The sequence below is a fragment of the Leptinotarsa decemlineata genome, unplaced genomic scaffold, assembly GCF_025532065.1.
Source record: "Leptinotarsa decemlineata unplaced genomic scaffold, Ldec_3_MD MMD2_tig00026330_RagTag_RagTag, whole genome shotgun sequence".
In the NCBI taxonomy this organism is placed as follows: Eukaryota; Metazoa; Arthropoda; class Insecta; order Coleoptera; family Chrysomelidae; genus Leptinotarsa; species Leptinotarsa decemlineata.
The window spans coordinates 4,377,432-4,390,217 of record NW_027412690.1 but is presented as its reverse complement, the minus strand read 5'-3'; the positions used below and the strand labels follow the sequence as shown (position 1 = coordinate 4,390,217).

The window sequence follows — 12,786 nt, the reverse complement described above, 5'->3', positions numbered from 1 at the left end:
TTCAGACACAAACTGGAAAAAAAGTCCTTTCGAAACAACTACTTCCATACAAACATTGAATTACACGTAAGCGAATGAAAGTCATTACATACTGGTGTTGATCAAAAATTGGCTCAAACATCGATTATTGACAGTGAATCTGGAGAAAACTCACTGTATACCTTTCAGTTGCTATAATTTCAGCAAACCTTGTTTTTTACAACTGAAAATTGATCAACATGTGAAACTTCCCGAATCTAAAGTGAAATACTTAGGAGTAATATTAGATTCACATCTCAAATGGGATGCTCATATTCAGTACATTTGTAATAAGTTGCGTTGCATACTTTTCAAATTCAAATTTTGGTAAAAATATAAACGAACTCTAACCTCAACATTTTGTACCATGCACTTGTAGCGAGTCACCTGAGCTACAAAATCGTTTGTTGGGGTGAAACATACTATACGCACCTTCGTCCTATTGAGGTGCTCCAAAACAGGTTCCTGAAATTAATATCGTCCAAACCGCCTTATTATTCAACTGAAACTCTGTTCAACGAAGTACAAGTTTTTAATATTCGTCAGCTCTTTTATTATAATATTATCTTCCATTACCATAGGAACAGAAATTTCGCTCTACCGACTCACTTGCACAACACCCAAAGAAACAATTATCATGTTATTCCCCAGACACAAAAATCTATTTTCCAACACTCACATACTTACCTGGTTCTAAAACTGTGTAATACTATTCCTGTAGAGATTCGTACTACTACTAGAATAGTAGTTTCCAATTTTGTTGACAGAAAATAATTGAATTCAATGTATATTATTACTATCATTTCATTTAGAAAACCACACACTACACCGTTTGATTTATATTATTTATTGTATTGTGTTTCAATTATTGTGCCATTTTCTTTTACTAGTATACAGTGCATTTCTTTAATGTCCCCCCTCTTTTATTTTTTGAACGGGTCAACTCAAAAAATTGAAATTTGGGATAATGAAATGAATGCATGAATACTTTATTTTGAAGTAAAATTGACCGATAAAACTTTGTTACACATCTTTTTCAAGCTCCTGACAAATGCTCCACAACCCTAGAATATAATAATAATTTTCAACTACTACAAAATGGCGGAACTTTCAATAATTGCCTGAATACATTGACATTCAGCTACATAATATGAGGTAATAAGCTTGAGGTCTGTTCAGAAGATACTTGAAATGGTTGCCTTGAACTTCTTGATATATGAACAGCCTATCCGATATTTCACGTCGAACATTTTCGAACACAGTAACGTCAATATCTCTACAAATATTCATTATTATCTGCCGTATATCCCATATTGAAGCAGATTCAGTTTCGTACACCTTCCGCTTCAAATAGCCCCATAAAAAAAGTCCAAAGGTGTCAAATCTGGCGAGCGGGCTGGTCATTCTGTAGGACCTCGACGGCCAATCCAACGACTGGGAAAAGTAGTATCTAAATAGTTTCTTACTTGTCTGGAGTACTGTGATGGTGTTCCATCTTATTAGAATACAATATCCATATCGAATTCATTAGGATTCGCTTCGACGATTTCTGTGATGAGAGGGTCAATAGTAGTTTCCAGCATATTCAAATACAGTTCTCCTGTTGAATTTTGATCAATAAATAGAGGTCCTACAATATGGTTTCCCAATATTGATAGATTGTTGACGTGGTACCTTTCTACCAGTAAAACCGGATACTAAATGAGAATATTCTAACTGAACAATGATGTTCATTGTCGTACTGACATTTTTTGTCGTTTTTATAAACAAAAAATTAGTTAACAAATCTTATCAGGTCGTTGGAATTGCCATATGGCAGATAAAAAGGAATATTTCTAGAAATATCGATATTAATGTGTTTGTCTTCTGGAAATTATTAAATGTACCGTCATTTTGTAGTATGTGACGATATTGACGTCACATTCTAGGGTTGTGAAGTATTCGTCAGGAGCTTCAAAATGGTATACCACAAGACTCCCTCTTTCTATTTAATTTTTTTGCCCAGATGGCGCCCAGTCGCCATAGTTATATCCTTTTTGCTGTCGTTAATTTCTTATGTTCATCTTTATATCTGTATATTATATTTGTGTTTCATCAAATTCATGAAATTGTATTGTTACTGTTAGGCGAAGGAAGTGTTTTTGCACTTATTGTCATTTTTTTTACTCAACTATTATTATTATGTTGTCTGGAACCTTTCAAATGAAATAATAAAGTTATTATTATTATATATGATACTACGGGTGTTGCTGGATGTCCTTCTTCGTGGAGCTTGTACAATTCATAAATCTGTGGAGGCTGGTGTGGGAAACAGCATTGTTGATTTTTTCAGGACTTTCCCGACTTGTCAGAGTTCTCACAGCTCATTTCATATTTTTCCGACTTTTCATTCTCCAACATTATGTCTTGAGGGTTATACCAAACATTTGTTGAAGTAGTTTTGAATGCTGATTTCAGGCTCAACTTTTGAAAAATATGATCCAATTTGTTAATGTTTATTGGTTCATAAAAAAGAATAATGGGCCTTGAATTTACTTCTCGATGGAATGATAGAGCCATCGTTTTTTAGCACTACAGTGCTAATTCGTGTCAGTTTGGAAATAATCCTCCACGTTTCCCCCACGGGTTACTTCCAGGCGCCATGTCACGGTAACTTACCAACTTAATAGTTATCCCGCCTTGAAAATTCATTTTTCTCACTAATCCCCGTTTCCCGGAAAATTCTCGGAAATGAAGCTGGGATCAAACGATCAGCACGTTTTCCAGTTCCCAGTAGACAGAAATGGAAAAAAAAGTATCGCAAATATAATACCTAATTCATCGGCAATAAATTCCCCCGAGAGGTACAACCATTACCTCCGATCTCACCTGTCCTTCCTCCTTTCATTCAGCCATTCCTGCTGAAACTCTCCTGCTGCGGTAGGGCGCAGGACCAATGTCTCTTGCACGCTCGCTTTTGTGAGAGAGAAACCAGTGTTAAAGACCTCGGCTTCGGTTATCGTTTACGTGGGAACCGCGTGAAAGTTTTTGCGAATATTTCGTACAGTTCCAGCAGCGACAATCACTCTCGTTACCGGCGTTTTTCGCCAGCGGAAAATGGATGTTTTCCTAGGTAGGCAGTGCTTTTCTAGCGTAGTTTCGCTTTTGTTTACCTCAGAGTACGTTTATTAGGCATGAGTAGAATACGTATCACGGCAAATTGTCACACTTGCCGTGTTTTCAATGGCACGACCTGCTCACGCTATGGAAATTACGTGATTTACGTTAATGTGGGGTGTGACAGAAGAACGCAGGCTTGAAAAATTATAAATTAATTAGGGTTCACGGTGAATATTTTTAGCTTTCCATCACAATCAAAGGTCTAAATTTTTTCTGCCCTTGAAAGCTGAGAAGCATTATTTATAAAAGGCAAAACTTCACAGTACTCTTTCCCTAGCATCGAAGTTTGAACTGCCCATTGAATAGTTTTATGTATGAAAGTACCTGTTTCCTTGTGCAAAATTTTAATTAGTATTTATTTTTTTGTCATTTTGGGGGAAATGAGCCTATAGAACATTTATTAATTTCACCATGTGTTCAAAAAGCTCTGAATTAATTTGAAGTTTCAATATTTCTAATGATTGAATCAAATATGTTTCTACATATACAGTGTGTAAAAGCCAAATGGAATAAATTCATCATTTCGGTTACAGTACATATTTTAACAAAATCCCGAAACATGTCAAATTTAAATTATAATTTGACATATTTAAACGGAAAAATGCTACCCCTACCTTCAACCCCCGTCGAATGACAGGTACAACCTCCAATTTTTTCAATGGTATAGGCTTGTGATATATCGTTTGAAACGTCTCTTCATTCTTTATTCAAAAATGTTATCGCTTTCGAATTTATTGCAACAATTCAGATGAAGTAAATTAAAATCATGTGTTTACGAAAATTCTATAAAATACACTCAAAACTTATTCCATTTTGAGGTATTGATAATAAAAAAAGTAAGGAAAAACCATAGCAATGTTCTTTTTGGATGGTATCCTTTAAAAAACTGTAAATAATTTTCGTGGTAATATTAGTTTAAAACGCCTTGTCAACTTTTTTTGTATGTTATAACATTAGTTGTCAGTATTTTAATTCAAGATTGAAGTTCGTTAACCTCAAGTCTGATAAATGGTTAGATTAAGGGAAAAGCATGAAGTAACAGTTTTACAAATTATTGGTTACGGAGATAAAACACGAACACAACAAGAAGTAGCTGGCCTATTTCATGGGAAATTTCCTAATTTACCGCCCATATCTCAAGAGAAACAATTTCGCGAGCTTGGTCATGTGGGGCAAATAAAAAAAGCAGCTGCCAATGCAATGAGCGATGAACTCAAATTAAATGTGATGCTTGAGTTTGAGAAAAACCCATATACATCGAGAAGACAGGCATCCACTACATTTAATGTTAGCCATACATCGGTAGAATTGATAGAACTTATTTTTGTGAGCAAATGATGGACATTTTGGATAACAATATCATCCAATTAGAAGACGTTATGTTTTCTGATGAGTGTACTTTGTCTAAATAAATTGATGGATGTAGCCGTTACTATATGGTAGGAGATCATGATGAAAAGAGAAATGGAAATTTCTATGTTTTTCACCACTTTTATTTGTAACCAACGTTACATTCTGCGTGCTATTCTTTCCATCCAGACAGTCATAAATTAGCAGCCTACAATTCAATGCTGCACAGATCATTCGCACTACCTTTGTCTGCAGACAATCTAGCTAGGGAAATTGATACAATTTTACAGATAGGTTATAATAATGGTTTCAACGCAGATACTATCCAGAAGTAGTCAGGAAACAAAGCCGGAAATTCACTTGCACATTGATATATCCTCAGGCCAAACAACCAGAAATCAAGAAATGGGTAACGCTAACATATTTTGGAAAAAGAACAGAAATTATCGCAGGTTTCTTCAGAAAAAACAATGTGGAAGTAGCATTCAGACCACATGCCAGGTTATCTCATTTTCTTTTCAGTGCCAAACATAAGGTCGACAAGTTGGAAAAATCTGGAGTTTATAAGCTTAAGTGTCCGGAGTGTAATAGTGTGGGACAATGCGGACGAAATTTCCAAAAACGGTATGCTAAACATGAAAGGTCCTTCAGACTGGGAAAAAATGATTCGACGTTTTCAAACCATTCCTTGGCATGCAACCACAAGTTTCCGAATCTAAACGATGCGGAAATTCTGCACTATGCAAGGAAGGGTTGCAAACTCAATTATTTAGAATCCTTGGAAATTCATAAGCATAAACATTGCGGGTGCAACCTGTCAAATGACCAAATCGATTTAATTTACTCTCCGTTTTTTAAATTGGCACATGCGCATTGTGAACTGTAAATTCAGGTACTCAATCAAGTACCTGAATGGTATATATTAGCGAATGTGATGAATCATTCTTAGTTTTTGTTTAAGTTTGAAAATGTCCATATAGGACGAAACTGCAGTAACGTTAGTTACAAATAAAAGTGGCAAAAAACATAGAAATTTTCATTTCTCTTCTCATCATGTCTCTCAACGGTCATGCTAAACAGCAAAATACTCGCTACTGGTCAACGGAAAATCCTCAGTGGATGAGAGAAGAACACACGCAATACCCTCAAAAGGTTAATGTTTGAGCAGGGATTGTAGGAAACCATATCAATGGTCCCTGTTTCATTGAGGGCAACTCGAATGGCGATAATTATTTGGCACTACTTCTAAATGATGTCATTGAAAGTTTAGCTAATTTATATCCGGATCTAGGAAACCCTCAAGATCCAGTGAATACGATATGATTTCAGTAGGATGTAGCACCATCACATTACCAATTTAATGTCCGGCAATACCCCGATACAACATTTCCCAATCGGTGGATAGGGAGACGAGGATCGATTGAATGGCCAGCGCGATAACCTGATCTTTCATCATTAGATTATGTTAATTCCAATCGGTTAGGCGCTGTAAAACTCTGCGCTGTCTAGCAATGCTGTCTAGCATTGAAGCAAATACTCCTGTTAATACCTGGAAATTGAAAATGGTTCTTTTCATATGTAAAGATAAAAGATAAGAAAGAAAGATGTATTCCAAGTTGGTAATGGATGAATTCAAAAACTATTTAAAAAATTGTTTTTCTGCCTATATGAAGCTACATTATCATTGAGTAACATGGGTTGTATTTATTTCTCAAAAAAATAGAGGTAACTATAAAATTGTAATAACTGATCAAAGGGTAACAAAAATTCAACCAACCAACAATTGCGAAAGCTGTTAATAATACTCATCATAACAAAAAAAATGCGAAGCTATACAGTACATTCCATTTGATATTGAGGCTGTTAATAAACGTGGGACATGTTAACTTTAGTTTTCAGAAGGACACATTTCTTTGTGAAAATTAACATTTTGAAACAGCAACCCCTCCCCACAATAACACACAAAAAATAATGTTGTGTGACCCTTATTTGAATAGTCTTTCAATTCTGCATCGAACTCTATAATATTTTGGACATTGCAACGATAAGCGTGTCAAAAAAAATTAAATACGTTTTTAGGTTAGATTAGAAACTACAAGTTCAATCTGAACCTGAACATAAATTAATATGAAAATAATAGTGAGTGGAACGCAAGCTGGAACATTTCTTTATATAAAAATCATCCTGGGTGAATATTAACTTTTGAGTATGCAAAATATTCACTTCAAGTGTATGAATTATTTCATGATTAATAAATTATCTTTGTTTCTCCAAGAAAAAGGGCTATACCTTCTCGATCAAGGATACGTTAGATTTTTACATTTGGAAAATTAATTGTAATTCTAGGGGCAAAGGCGAAGTTCAAATCGATAATTCAAAATCACTTATTTGTTCTAATACAACTTCAAACAAGCCTAACATTGTGAAATATACGTAAAATATTGAAAATTAAAAAAATAACACAACTCAAGAATCTGAAATATATTATTTGGTTTACTGCTTCCACAAAAAATATTACAGTAGTTCATGAAACTAATCACAATAATTTTTGCAATTTCTTTTGGAATACCTTTGTACACGTAGCCAATTTGGTAACTAAAGGACCATTTAAAAAATTCATTTTGGTGAATTGGTGATGTTGACAGACCTTTGAATCGAATATTGATTGTATAAACATTTATTCTGAATGAAATTTTTTCATATAAGTAAATGGGAATCTTCGTTGCGATCATTCTGTGAAAAAAGCACGCTGCATGTAGCCACCTACGCATTGCCATATTCAACTAACCCGTAACAACCAATTTATTAAAAATAAATTATGGATGTAGCCGTTACTACGTGGTAGGAAATCATAATGAAGAAAAGAAAAATGAAACTTTCTATCGTTTTTACCACTTTTAATTGTAACTAACGTTACTGCAGTTTCGTCCTATACGGACATTTTCAAAGTTATACAATAAACTTGTATTCTATACGGACATTTTCGAACTTATACAATAAACTTGTATTGTATAAGTTTGGAAATGTCCGTAAAGGATGAAACTGCAGTAAAGTTAGTTACAAATAAAAGTGGAAAAAAAACATAGACAGTTTCATTTCTCTGTTCTTCATTATTAAAAATACTTAGTCGCCTTTGAACTCCATGAATGAGACGTGAACGAGAATTCTGAATCTTAGATTTTTTGCTCGTATGTTTTCATTAAGCAGGGACTGTACACTGAATCAGTAGAGTTCAAACTAGGTCGTTCTTCCATACCTCGAAAAATACCCCACTGCATAATGTGTTACCTAAACTGAGCTATGAAAATGAATATCGTTTGTAAAACTTATTTTGGAGCTTGTCACTGCTAGTTCAATAGTTATGGAAACTATGGTGAATCTGTAAATCAGTTTCCTAACTGAATTGAAAATTATAGGAATATTTCTGAATGACAGACGGATAAATGACAAAAAGAAGTAGACCAAGAATTGGAGCTGGTGATACTTCTGAACAGAAGTAGAAAAAATTTTATTGATACGTACCTTATGTTTTTGGACCAGTAGGTAGCTTTTGAATAATTTTACTACAACTACAGATGAACTTTAGATAATTTAATATATGTAAAAACGACTTTCACTGGTAGATTGCATATACCTTGATTTCTATGTGCCACTATAATCCTTATGGAAACCATATTGAATTACAGGAAGTTTTGAAAGTTCTTTCTACTGACATTAAAGAGCTTCTTTCACAATACTTTAGATAGAATAAGAAGTATGCGTATAGCTTGTGAGTCTTTGAATTCATTTGTCAAATTTTCAAAATGTTCCTGAATACATATTTCCATATATACAAAGTGTGGGTAAAAATAACGGGACGGGTCTTTTGTGAAACAAACGGGCGAGTCTCCAAATTCCAACCAGATGAACGACACTAGCTTACTCAGTTGAGCCATAGACTTTATATCAAACCGTGGTATATGACGGCCGTTGAAAAACTGGTGGACGATTCAATTGAGCAACGTGTCAACGTGAACTTTTCAGTGAAACTCGGTAAATGCACAACAAAGGCCTATTTTCTATTACTTTGAGTGTATGGGAATGAATTTATATAAAGTCCAAGAGTTGCTGAGTGGTTAAAAAGTTTAAATGAAATGTAAGAAGACATCAGATATGATCCACGCTCAGGACGTCTTTCAACGAAAATATTGAGTTATTGCAAGACAAACAGTGAATGGAGAAAAATATTTTCAGGTTCGTGCTATTATCCGTGAGCGAATAAGAATAAAGGGAGCAGAATTGTGGAAAAACTTCAACCTACACAGCACTAATTGTTAACTCATTTTTGGCCTTGTGAAACTATTTTCTGTTATTGAACGTGAAGGGAGCATTGGAAGGAACCGAGATTGATACTCTAAAATATTCGACAAAATGTTTCTCGTCAAATAAGAGCTTTTCTTGAAGAAAATCGAATACTCCCGTACGAGCAGTCTGGGTTTGGCAAAAAAACATGGAACACAGACTGCCCCCTTGAAAGTAATCGACGATCTTGCGAAATTCAGAGATCAATCAAAATTCACCATTTTAGTACTGCTTGATCAAAGTAAAGCTTTCGATTTAGTTAATTTCGATTTACTCATCAGCAAGCTCAAGTTCACAGAGGGTTAAACTGGATGATTACTCATGGTCATCCCTAAAAGAAACAGTCTCAGGTGTACCGCAGGGAAGCATTTTAGGGCCCTTGATGTTTTCAGTGTTTATTTTTGATTACCCCACTTTTTTATCACATTGTCAAGTACATCTATTCGCAGATGATATACAGCTATTATTATTATTATTATTATTGGATTTGTGAAGAAAAAGCGATGGAGACTATGAACATAACTTAAAACAAAGACTGTATTGAACAGTGAAAAATTAGAATGGCAAAGTTCAGGAACAGTTGAAGAAAGTATATTGCAGGTGGTAAAGGGAGAGTTGTAAAGAAAAAATAAAAAGGGTTACACCAAATATTTAGTTATTTTCTAGCCAAACCTCGTAGGTCGCCTGATACAGCTGGAAGACAGCTCATCCCACACGAATTCTGAAAGAATGATATTTATTCTGTTCACTTCAATGTACGCATTCAAATTCAAGTTTATGTTCTAGGATATCGGAGACGACAAAAAATCTCCGTCTTCTCCATTTCTCTGGAAATGGCTAGAAGTTGTGCATTTTAACGTTCACAATATGACACCAAGAAAATGATATGTTGCCGTTTCGTATAAAAGAAATACGCGACAGACCGTTAAACATAATTTATTTTTGTTATGTTTTCTTCGTTCTCTATCATTGGCTTGGCAAAAGGTGAAAAGTTGGTTTGAATTCAATTTATGGTTGTGATATCAATTCTTGTTGGTTTTTCAGTATCTGTACATCTGAAAATATAGAATAAAGGTGAAATAATGTTGAAATAAAAGACAAAAAGCTGTAATTGATAAAATATCGAGTGAAAATAGGTGATTTTCGTAATTTTTCAAGTAGCAATTTATTCGTGTGAGAGTTGTCTTTTTAGAAATTGAATTGAAAATCTATTATATTTGAAGACACATTTTTGACCCTAGTATAAGGGGCCTCATTGAGACTAAAAATATTTGTCAATAAAAATACAATATTTTCAACCCGTATTTCATCAAAATATATTATCATGAAAAAAAATATCAAACGATTTCGTTCACCAGCCAAAAGTTACAAAATGAATAATTGATTTATAATAACCTTTGGTGTATTTTCAAATAATATTTTGATATTGTTAAACTAACCTGGACTCACCTTTCAGCAAGTTGAAGTACCTTTTTTGCGAAAATAGCTACGTGACAATCATCCAAACCGATGATTATGAGAAATAGATTTGTTAACACATTGAACATTTATTGGGAGACCGTTTTTTTTGAAAATGTTCAAAACTGGTAATTATTCACGAACAGAAGAGCTTATTTCCAAAACAAGTGACTTTTCCCATCAAAAATAATTGAAAATAATTATTTTGTACAATTGTCATTAAAAGTAACATTTTTAATGATTGTGAAGAGTATTAATAGATGATGTTAACAAATCAGCGTGTTGAAATAATTTTTAACACTAGTGTTGAAAGTATTTTTAACACGATTTTTCCGACCAAATAGCAATAAACACAACATAATTATTCAATTTTCAAGGAAGTTTCATCATAAACAATAGATATAGATACAATTAAATTATGTTACAAATGTATTAATTACATTATTATTAATATTTATGCACATTAATATGAAAAGTACAAGTAGAACCTTGCGATTTTGAAGAGCTTTGTAATATATTTGAAGTAGCTGAGTTGACAATTTCATGGGCATTAATATTTATTTCTTGAAGTGAAAAGGACGATGCTGTAAAGCTGGATCTAGCTATCGGGATTATTCTTTCAGCAATAGCCTTTTTATAAAAAATAGATTGATCGATATAACCCTCAACTACTCTTGTAGACTTCCATCCTCCGTGCTTCTTAATATCCGTTATATTTGCTCTTGATTCTGCTAGCAAAGAAGCAAACAACCTTTTGAAACACTGACCTGTATATTCCTTTGGTTCTGGGAGGTTCAGAAACTCAGCAATGGTAGAGGACATTTTTCCAAACGTGTTTATACCAACTGGATTGGTACTGCATTTTTAATTTGAGTATTTCAGAAAAAAACGTTGATGATTGATAACAGAAGGGCGTAATGATGTATTTTAATAGTCAATGTTTTTTCCAACAATGCGAAAAGAACGACCTGTTTTCATTTTTGTATTTGGAATTTGAACAATCGATGATTTATCCATTAATTCACTCCAGCAGGCTCCATATATTCCGAAAATAGTAGCAGCTTTTATCATCAAATATTTTTCATCTGGCGCCTCTTTTATAAACCTCTAGACTTGTTCAAACGTAAGAGTTTTTGATTTTTTGGGCCTATAACTTTCATTTTTCCGCTAAAAGAATGCTATTACTTTAAAATATTCGCTTCTATCAACACCGTTTTTAACGAGGGCATTCGACTTTATCATCGAAAACTTGCCCCACAAAGTTGACGAGTTCCATATTTTTGATTTCTCTTCTAGATAGGCTAAGAAGACGGTTTCGCTACGCCAGCTAAGAAAATTAAAATATGCGATGTCGTATTGTTGAGCCGATTTTTTTGGTAACATTTCAATAGAAGAAGCCAAAAAAAAACACCTAACCTAAAATTCCTCAAGTGTGTAGCAATTTTTTTCTATTAGAGCAGCTTTCAGTCTTGATTTGAAAATATTGACATTTGGCGCATTCTTTACCGAATCATCAAGCTTATTGTAAAATTTTGGTCCAAGAAAAAGGTGGCTCTTTTGGTATATGGTGGTTCGATGCATATGGGGTATTAATACGTTTTTAGAGCGGGTAGGGTATTTATGCTGATTAGATATAAAATTATGACCATTCTTGTATATGTATATGCATAATTCATAAATATAAATACCCGCAACGGTGAGTATTTTGAGTTCTTTGAAAATGTTTCTACACGATTGCCTGCATCCTATACGAGCAATAGTTCTGATGGCATATTTCTGTAGTGTAAAAACCCCCACTGCAGACGATCCAGTGCCCCAGTTCAGTATTCCATATCGTATATGACAGTGTATTGATCCATAGTACAGATTCAACAAAACTTGTTTACTGCAATGGTTTGACATAAATCTTAGCGCATAGCAATTTCTGCGGAGTTTGTCGCAAAGAGTTTCAATGTGAGGGATCCAAGTGAGCTTGTAGTCAAGTGTAAGGCCAAGCATCTTTGTTGTTGAGCAAGATTCAACATACAACTAACTCCTCGTTCTCATAAATGCTAGAATTGTCATGAGCAGAATTCAGCGAGAATTTCATTAATGATGTTTTCGGGATGTTCAGTGATAGTTGATTTTTTTTGCTCATGGTACTACCTGCTCATAGACATTCTCAGTTTTCTCTGCAAGTGCTATTGCAGTGCTCCCCTCTATGAGGAAATTGGTGTTGTCTGCATAAGCAATCACATGTATTTCCGTGAGCCTATATAAAAAACAGTAAGTATAAGAAACAGCGATAACATGAAAATAGTTCACTTACAAGATATGTCAAAATGTGTTTTTATAGAAATATTAAATTTATCTGTTTTATTATAAAAACATGATATTTGCACAAAAAAACTCTGTATGATATTTGTGTTAGAAATAAGTTTTATTTTTTCACGGTGAAAAAAAGTGAACTTTACGCATCAA

General features: G+C 34.0%; 1 protein-coding gene across 5 annotated transcripts in view; it reads left to right on the top strand.

Annotated features, from left to right (window-relative positions):
• Nucleotides 1-12,786, top strand: part of rdgA (retinal degeneration A) — a 381,505-nt gene that overhangs the window by 35,853 nt on the left and 332,866 nt on the right. The window contains exon 1 of one of the 5 annotated variants that reach the window (XM_074183067.1): nt 2,989-3,130. The exons of the other annotated variants lie outside the window; for them this stretch is intronic. The gene's annotated coding sequence lies outside the window, so the exon portion shown is untranslated. Of the gene's footprint in view, nt 1-2,988; nt 3,131-12,786 lie in introns of those variants that run through there. 5 annotated transcript variants of the gene reach the window in all.